This window comes from Lactuca serriola, chromosome 9 (genome assembly GCF_051521515.1).
Source record: "Lactuca serriola cultivar US96UC23 chromosome 9, Lser_US96UC23_V15, whole genome shotgun sequence".
In the NCBI taxonomy this organism is placed as follows: domain Eukaryota; kingdom Viridiplantae; phylum Streptophyta; class Magnoliopsida; order Asterales; family Asteraceae; genus Lactuca; species Lactuca serriola.
Genome location: NC_136416.1, coordinates 157,312,053 through 157,322,271, shown reverse-complemented (window position 1 = coordinate 157,322,271; position 10,219 = coordinate 157,312,053).

Sequence of the window (10,219 nt, the reverse complement as noted above, 5' to 3'; positions counted from 1 at the left end):
TAAGAGGAGGAGTGCTTCGGTAAGGGCAATTTTGATTTAGAAATGAGTTTGTTGGGTGATGCAGGAGATAAGGATCATCTTGAGGCAATTTATTTCCTTGGGATGATCCGCATATCAAGAGGGCCTCATCGGTGTGATGAAGGTATGTATAGTATGTACATTACATTTTCTATATAGTTAATTAATACATGTTTATATGTTGTGCAATGTATTGGTCACATAAATCTTTAATCTTAGTATTAATGTCAAAGACCATATATTAGAATATCTAGTGTTATGTTGTATAATTTGCAATGCTTATTGAAACTAATACATCAGATTTGTAACATCCATAAAAATCGTGAAAATTTTAAACTTTTTAAACATCACAAAAACCATTCGTTGTTTAAAAATTGTTTTCGAAATAGTATAACATCAGAGAATCCCATAAATCATATCATAAAATATGAGGAGGTGCACGACCAAAAACCCGAACCCGACGGGGAAACCCGAAACCCGATTATTTCGGGTCGGGTAACGGGTCGTTATCGGGTTTTTTATCGGGTTCGGGGCAGGGAGTGGGTTATCCTCGCCCCGACCCGACCCGCCCCGATTATATGTATGTATGTATATATATATATATATATATATATATATATATATATATATATATATATATATATATATATATGTTAATGACACACATTCAAAGATAAAATACTGGCTGTGGACAATCTTTTTAGTTATTAATAATCCGGTGTGAATGATCATTTTTTATGTTTTGACGTATTACACTAAAATTAAATAAAATAATTTTTACTATAACGTCGATTTAATTTTATTAAAGTGATTCATCATATTTTTAATTTAAAAGGGAGGCTAGAACACATATTTTTATGACATCGGGGTACGCTAAAACGGAATAAAGATTTCGTTATGAATCGTTGTAAACCCGATAAGAAACCCGAACCCATTGGGGCGCCCCGATAAGAAACCCGAAAGATATCGGGGCGGGTTTGGGAAACCATGCCCCGCCCCGAACCCGCCCCGTTGCCATTCCTACCCGCGATCATCCGAAGTACGTGAAACAAAATCCACAATTGTAAGCACGAAGCTTAGTGAGTTCTCCAAAATACTCGCACAACAATAACACACATATAATAACAGCATACTATGGGCCCAATCAACCATAGGGTTGGAATGCCCCAGGCCCTCAACCATCGGGTTGGAATGCCAACATACTGCGGGTCCAATCATCATTGGGATGCTATACCCTCGGCCCACAATCAATCGGGTTGGAATGCCCACATACTATGAGTCCAATCATCATCGGGATGGAATACTCTCGGCCCACAACCATCAGGTTGGAATGCCCACATACTATGAGTCCAATCATCCTCGGGATGAAATACTCTCGACCCACAACCATCGGGTTGGAATGCCTACATACTATGCGTCCAATCATCATCGGGATGGAATACTCTCGACCCTCAACCATCGGGTTGGAATGCCTCGATCTGTTGGCTCATGCACAAAGCAAAAAGCCTCAACCACCAATCAAACATATGCACATATATCTGATAATCACATAATAGTCTATAGACAGTCAAACCGATCTACAGATCACTAAGCATAGCAACATCCTATCTACCAGGATACCGATCTAACATATCATAACCATATAGAAACATCATATCTACCAGGATACCGACCTAACAGATCACAACAGTAATAAAAGCATGATAACAATCCAAAGGGTCAAACTTGGTGCCTTCGACCCTTGAGTATAGTAAGGAAAACTCACCTCACAAGTAGTGTTGAACCGATACGAACAAATCCCAACTCGCAGCTCCAAACTCAACTGCCTACAATCACCAAGAGACTAGTTCCATCAAAATCCTGAAATACCCAAAATACCCTTAAAGTTAGACCTGGTCAATCATGGTCAAGGTCAAAGTCAACAGTCAAGGTTAACAGTCCATGTTGACCCAACCCGTCGAGTGCATCTAGCAACTCGTCAAGTTCCTTCGATGTTTAGAAAACCGGGAAAAACCCTAGCCAACTCCCCGAGTTATCTCATCAACTTTTCGAGTCCGCTCAATATCCAGAAGGCGGGAAAACCAGATCCAAATCGTCGAGTTGGCAGAGCAACTCATCGAGTTTTCATAGCCTTAATGCATTCATACACTTCAAAGCAAAACCAAAGCCCCAAACTATAGATCTGGTCCTTTAGGACTGAAATTGTAACATCCCAATTTTCAAGACCAAAAATTTTGTTTTTAATTATGTTACTTATAGAATTGTTTACTGAAAAACATCATCAACATCATAAAAATCCATAACCATAATCACGTGTCTCAAAAATCATATCAACAATAGTAATAATATCATAGTACAATCCCATGGATCTCAGAATGCGGAAATCATGTGTGTGCGATGCGCCACTACCGTGTCGGCTCCTTCCCCTTCGATGAAGAGGTACCTGAAACCAAAATTGAAAATCGTAAGCACAAAGATTAGTGAGTTCCCCCATCATACCACACATCATACAATAAATATTGTCAGACAATTCTGGGGTGCCTGACCTACCTATGTCAAGCCATTCTTGGGTGCTTGACTTACCCAGGTCAAGCCATTATGGGGTGCTTAACTTATCCATGTCAAGCCATTATGGGGTGCTTGACTTACCCGTCGGTTTATCTCAACCGACTACTGGGGACTATTTCACCCCTTACCACTACCACATAACATAACATAAACATACTGACATGCAATTATGGGGTGCCTGACCTACCCATCGGTCCTTACAACCGTGACACGGGGACTATTCCCCCTACTACCTACTATCACATAACATCATACCATGCTAACACATAAAACATATAATGTAGTAACAAACCTAGATAACTATCTCAAAGACAATCATCTATTAGACAACTCCTACTAGTGGGTCGACATTGTGGCCTTATACCCACTTCTACTGGAAGGTAACTCACCTCAATGTCGTGCAGTAACTAGACTGTCCTCGATGTCGGGATCAACTTCTCCCAACTCCTACACATAACAACCTTCCTTAATTTACCATTACATACTCATAACCCTTACAAGGGTTACTCAGGTCAAAGCCAAAGTCAAGGTCAACACCTTGGTCAAAGTCAACTATGGGTCAAAGTTAACGTCTGGTTGACTTAACTCGCCGAGTTGCCCCAACAACTCGTTGAGTCCCCAAATCCTCAAAACATTAAAACCTCGACCCTACTCGCCGAGTCTTGCACGTACTCGTCGAGTTCTCCTTCATACAAAGTCGGTAATTTCTTTAACTGAATCATCGAGTTCATCCTTGAACTCGTCGAGTCCTTCTTCATGCAAGAAGACACATTTAGTCTTGGACTCGCCGAGCTCCTTATGAACTCGTCGAGTTTATCTTCATGCATTTGGGACTTGTCTTGAACTCGCCGAGTTCTATTCTTGAACTCGCCGAGTTCCATAATCTTCAGGTCCATATTCACATCCATCTTGTCGAGTCCTCTTCTAAACTCAACCAGTTCGATCAAAAACATAAAAGGTTAGGGAACCATTGTTGGGTTTTGAGCAATCTAACACTTCCTAAGTGTGCATGCAACCCTAATAAACCTTGGATCTATGTTTGTCTAAATACAGGCAAAATAATAATTTTCCAAGGTTCATAACCTATCTAACATGGCATGGGGTACTTTTAAACATAAAAGAATTAGATGAGATTACATACCTTTTGATGATGATTTTGATTCCTAAGGAGTTTGAGGGCCAAGCACCAATAGTGTGAATGCCTCAAATGGAATCACAAATCACCACAAACTCTTGGAAAACTTTGAGAGAGTGTATGCACACTTATAAAATCGGCCACACACAAACACACATACTCTAGTGACACACTAGTAGCTATTTCATGCAACATAAGCATGCTTATATAGTGTACACGATTAGGGTGAAACCCTAATAACCCATGACCTTTCCTTTTCCAAGGATCCATGGGTTAAAAGCTCCATGGATCATCCATGGACTTCCATACAAGCCTAGCCCATTAACAAATGAGTGTTAGCCCACACTATATAAAACCAATAGCCCACAATCTAATTAGTCTTCCTTTTAATCTCTAAATTAATTCATAATTAATTTAAGACTAAGACTAATTAAATAACATGACTTCATATTAATATATTATAATATATTAATAAACATATATGTATAACTCTCATAAAATTATCCATAAATAGTTCGGGTGAAGTGCAACCCAAATGGACCATGCCGGGTCGGGTCAAGTATGTACCAAATAAGTTATGGACTTAGACACCTTATCCAACAAACTCCCACTTGGATAAGTCTAATAACTATATTTGCGTATGTTACTTCAGGAACCAACCAGCAATCGTAGCTCTCGAAAACTCTGTTGAACTATGAAGCGCCATTTTAGATAAGTGATCATATAATCCTCTGTTCTCATGATATCAGCCGGACAAATACATGGAACAACGTCGTACTTATTGTCCAGCAGTTTGTTTCCCGATTTCCGATTTGTTTGACAAAGAACTTAATCGAACACATCAATTTAGTTCTGACCGGCCGGTACATAGGTCACAAGAAAATCATCGAGGGGCCCAGATATCGCTTCTATTTCTAGAAGGAACAGATAAACTTCGACTCATATGCTTGTTCTACTACTTGTTGAATTGTACACAAAGGCACGTTTTATAACATCAAGTTACTGATGCATTTACGTGCAATCAATGCACAACCAACTCATAGGTAACAACTCATATCTCTAGGTTTGAAGATTTATATGATATTACCGTCTCACGATCACTCGAGATAAATTCCATGAAGTGATACAAGTGAGCGTGGGTTTATTCCAATACTCATAACTTATGAGCACTCATGAATGTTGTAGCAACCATTGTTATGACTAAACCCATTTAGCCATCTACAAACTCGATTCATGACAATCTTGATTCATACCTACTTCCAACATATGAACGACTGTGGAGTGTTTAAATAACTTAGTCATTCGGAAAGAATAACCTAGCTATTTTGGAAGTCAAAACATGCAAAGTGAAACACAATAATAATCGAATCCAATATGGTCTCAGAACCCTTTTGAATATATATATAGAACCACCTTTTATTTATCACCATATTGATTACACATTATTCATTGTATAATGTTTCAAACAATCAACTTAAGACTTGAATAAAAACAACAGTCGTCCCATGCTCCTAGCATGTACACTTTGTTTTTCTAAACAATAGTTATGCCATACTCCAAGTATGCACACTATGTTTGTCTATGATCCTTACATTGTGATGTAGATCAATTGAACATGATTCCAATGATACTCATTTCACAATCCCAAATCCTTATTGTAAATGTGAGAATCCCCGATTCCTATCATTTACCAAAAAATCTGTTAGATTTTAAACTTTTATGCAATGTTCCTCTTGTAATGATTATGCACAAAGTCACCAAAACCTTGTCACCAGTCATTACAGAGTATTCCAAAGAAGGTCAACCTCTATGGAACGGAAGTCTCATATTCAAAGTACATTGCTTTGAACATCCTTCTTGCATTAAGGTTTTCTAATCTTACATAGATTGAATAACTTCCACCTATGGAGACATTTCCATAGTCCCATTTTGACTATCACTTCCGAACAAGAGTTACTTCTTTTCGGAATATGTCAATATGGTCCTTTCCGACAACTTACATCATACTTCCAACTTTCCCTGAGCAACCAATCTTTGGCAAACCTCAGATTGTCCTCGACAATTGCTTAATCACTTTAGTCATATCCAGTTCTAGACTTTTCCCTTCTCAATGCCTTAAGCATTTGGAAAATTTAGAAAAGATGAATATTATAGCACATGCAATCGATCCTATATCCGAAGCATATGGGACACGATTCATGATGTTTGACATAAAGACATGATACTAGACAAGTCTTTTGCTACAATATTTTTTATTTGCCATGTTTTCAAAATTTAACTATGAAGAGGGATGCCGTAGTCATAATTGAATTTTGAGAACGCAATACATATATGAATTTCCTTAAGTCGAACCATTCAGACATAAAATTCATATATATATATATATATATATATATATATATATATATATATATATAGTCTTGACTAAAGATGATTAAAATCTCAATCTAAGCTTCTAGAATTGAAATGAAGTATAATTTTCTCTCCCTTAATTATAGCAAAACGACTTTTTCAACCCCTGCAACTTCACGAATTGAAACTTTTGTTTTTCTATAATTAACATTGCTAGCTTGCAATAATAGTAATCACAATTATCATGCTCCCACTAACATGATGATTATTAGCATAACACTTATGCTCCCACTAGCTTTGACATGTATTTAGAAATCGGTTGGACTTCTAAAATTTAGATTCATACACCTTTTCGTAGATAGCTCACTTGTGTGTCTAAACAATTTCCAGAACTATGAAAAGGGATGCTGTAATCATAGTCTCAATTGATTAGTCCTTTTCCATTTCTCACAAGTCCATGTTAGTGTGCCGGTTAACCACACACGCTCCACTAACGACTTTTGAAAATGCAAATATCACAATTGCTATCTACTTAAAATCTACTTAGTGAAAGCGTTTCCTCACCATCATTTTCATGAATCGGAGAGAAACCTTATGACACTTAGATTTTATAGTGTATGAGTTCCTATCCATGTGAATTTGTCAAAACCATAATCACAAGATAAGGTTAGTGACAAATTCAGCCTTACATGGATTAAACTTGTTTAGTCTTAGTTTCTTGTCACCTTGGTAGCACAATGCCCACCAATTATTCCAAGTTGAACTCTGATAACTCACATGTAAATTCAACTTATTTGAAGTAGGTACAGAAATAAGAATTATGTCAACACGATAGGTTGCAAACCTTAAGTCGTGTGCTAGTGATAAATTACAGGTTTTTACTCTTGATTAAATCTTGAAACTCTTTCAGGATCTTTAAGGCTCCCACTGTCCCCTTGACATTTAAGTTTCCCCAGTCAAGAACCATTCCTTGACAAAACAAATATTCAAGGGACAGTGCGGATTCTTATCAAGACTAACACTTCACACAATTGGTCTTAGTTGGTCTTTGTCTCATCCAAGACATCACAACTTACCAATCTCAAATGTACAAGAGTAGAAAACATTTTACTCTTACATTTGACTAGTGTTAATAAATCCTCCTTTATGTCACTCAAGGTTACAATCTTGGAGTACGACTCTAAGAATTGTTTTGGAACGAAGTATGACTCATCTTCTTGATTTTAACCAATCCAACAATTCATGACCTCTCTTCTTAGCCATAACAATGCACTAAGACGTCCTTAGAGTATGAATTTGTGATATGGTTTCATAATCATTAAGATGATCATGAAATACGATACTAAAGTACTCTCCCATCCTTTTAGATTTGAGAAACTTTTATCTTTCTGCCTAATTTGATTCTTCTCATTTGTTTTGCCATACATTGTAACCTTTCCAATGTTACAGAATTATACTTAACCTCATAAGTATAATCATATTTACTAATCTTTAGTAAATCATGACAAATCAATCTTTGTGGTGGACCTTGACCAGCGCACACCCAGTGTACCTAATTCCTTAGTCCTTCAATTGACTCACATATACATGTGATCAAAGAATTAGTCTTAATTTTTCAAAGATGAAAATTCTCATTCATCATACAATACAACTTGTATGATTCCAAGTTTCTGTCCAATTGAAATTTGGGTGATGAAAAACTTTCTTCATTTGGTAAATTCAGACACTACCACAAATGAAGGAATCAAATCCACTTTCCAATATTGCTATTACTGGAAACATATAAGCAACAATTTTCCACAGATGCCATTGTAAGGATGTTTTTAAAATAAATAAAATTAAAACCCTTTTTTTCTTTTATTTTAAAACTTTGCGGAAAAACTTATCCTTACAATCCACATGAAAACCTTGTTGTTATCTATTCATAAGCAATATATTATAACTCTTAAGCAACAACTCAAAATTCTGATTACCGAATCATGCGATCGAAACCCACCTTCGCAATCAGAATCAACATATACTTACTTTAAGCTTCCTATCTTTTCTTTGATTCTTAAAAACATCAACATGTGACCCATTCACATTATGTAATAAAAATCTACAAATAGAAACTTAATAGAGTTAGTCAGTGGACTTTAACTGAAGTATAATCAAACTTTTTGACTTGATCAATCTTATGATCTTTCAAGTAAATATGGCAGCTTTGCAATCAGTGTCCCTCCCTTTGGCAATAAAACATATAGACCCTTTGGTAATGGCACATGAGACTATCTCAGACTTAGCCTTTCTCTTTACCATTTGGTCAACCGAGTTGACTATGGCCGATCCCTTTCCATTGGGAAGAGAAATGCTTTTCTAGATATCCAATGCTACCATTGTCAATGTCCATTTAAGACTTGGGAAGTTGTTCTTTTAATCAAATTTGCTTTACTGGTGTTCCAAATCATTGTTGATTCCACAACACCAAGCAAATAGATAACATCATTAAGGGTCATGTCATAGTCTGTCTCATAGTAGTCCCAAAGAGACTCACTATGTTACTAAGAAAGTGATTGAACATCCAACTTTCACGAGACTTTGACACCCAACTCTCCCGGCTTGTCAATATGTGACTTTATCTCCAAGATGTGAGCACACATAGACTATGCTTGCCAATAGGGATTGAGTGACTTTAAACTTTTCAAGAACTTGTGGGTGAGGGAGAATAATTGGAGGAGGTGGAGGAAGTGAAGCATGATGTTGAGGGACACCATCTTCAAGAGATTTGGGAAGATCGTAGTTGTCTGAACCAGACATCTATAATGGGAGAAAATCAAGTTAGTTGATTCAAAGTCCTTAATATAACACCCAATATAAAATATTAAGGTGTCACAACTAGAAACTTTGTGTCTTGTAATCACTACATTCAGGTAAAAGTGTAGAATCAAAAACCTAAGAGCATGTATGATACTTACTCTATGACAACAAAATTTCAGTCCAATACACCATACAAATACTACTAATAGTCAATAAGCAATTGGAAACCCTAGAAGTTCTTGTTAGGTCCATTTTGGACTAGGACTTCCTTATTGGACTCATTGGGCCAATAAGCTTCCAATTTGACTATCATGGGTTTAGAACCTTTTAATGGGCTCTAATTGGACCTACCTTCATTTATTCCAACAATTTGGGCCACATTGGGCCTAGAAGGGAATAAATCAACTTCATGAAACATTATGGGCCATAATTAACTTAAACTAGCCCAACAAAGTATAAAAATCACCATCATATTTTATAAGGCCAATAATCATTCAACTTAACTCCTATATGGGCCTGGGGGCAATAAAGCCCAAAAATCTATTCTTTCTTTCCAAATCTCGGCCCAAAACAAGCCCAAGAAGAAGGGTTGACTTAGGCTAGCCACCTCATTATTATATGGTGGGTATCCAAGCTAATATTCATCATACATCCAAGCTTTACTCACATTCCCATGCAACTTCTCTCTCTCTCCCTCTCCCTTCTTGTTTCGGCCGAGAGTAACACACACACACATCTCACAAACTCTCTCTAAATTACTCAAGAAATCATCCCCTCTCTCCATTCAAAAATCTCGAAAATTTGGCTTGAAGCCTAAGGGTCATCATAAAGAAATTCATCATCTAAGGTAAGTTAATGTTTAACTTATGATCTAACTCCCTCCACTTCATTAAAATCTCTTCTAAATTCATTAACTCTTATGATCTTGCATCCTAGAATCACCTCAAGGTCGAAATCTTCATCAAAGGGTGCTAAGGCCAAAAATCACTTCATTTCTTCCATCTTTTCTCCAAAAACCGAAACCACACCCTAAGGCGAGCTTCATACCCCCTTATTTTCGGTTTTTATAAGTTTTGGGGGGGGGGGGGGAATACAAGCAAATGTGTAGATCTATCATTATGTGTATGCCTTGTATGATTTCTATGTTTATTTACATACTTTTGTGTGTTTATGGTGTTGAAACTAGTCAAAAGGACCTAAAAATCGAGATTTATGTTATGATGCATGAAACAAGTGCTAAAACATATCATTATACATAAGCCATTACTAGAAAAATAACCAAGTTGGTTTAGATGAACATCTTGGGCTAAAAATCACATTTTTGGACTTAAAATGCTAAGAATATGAAGT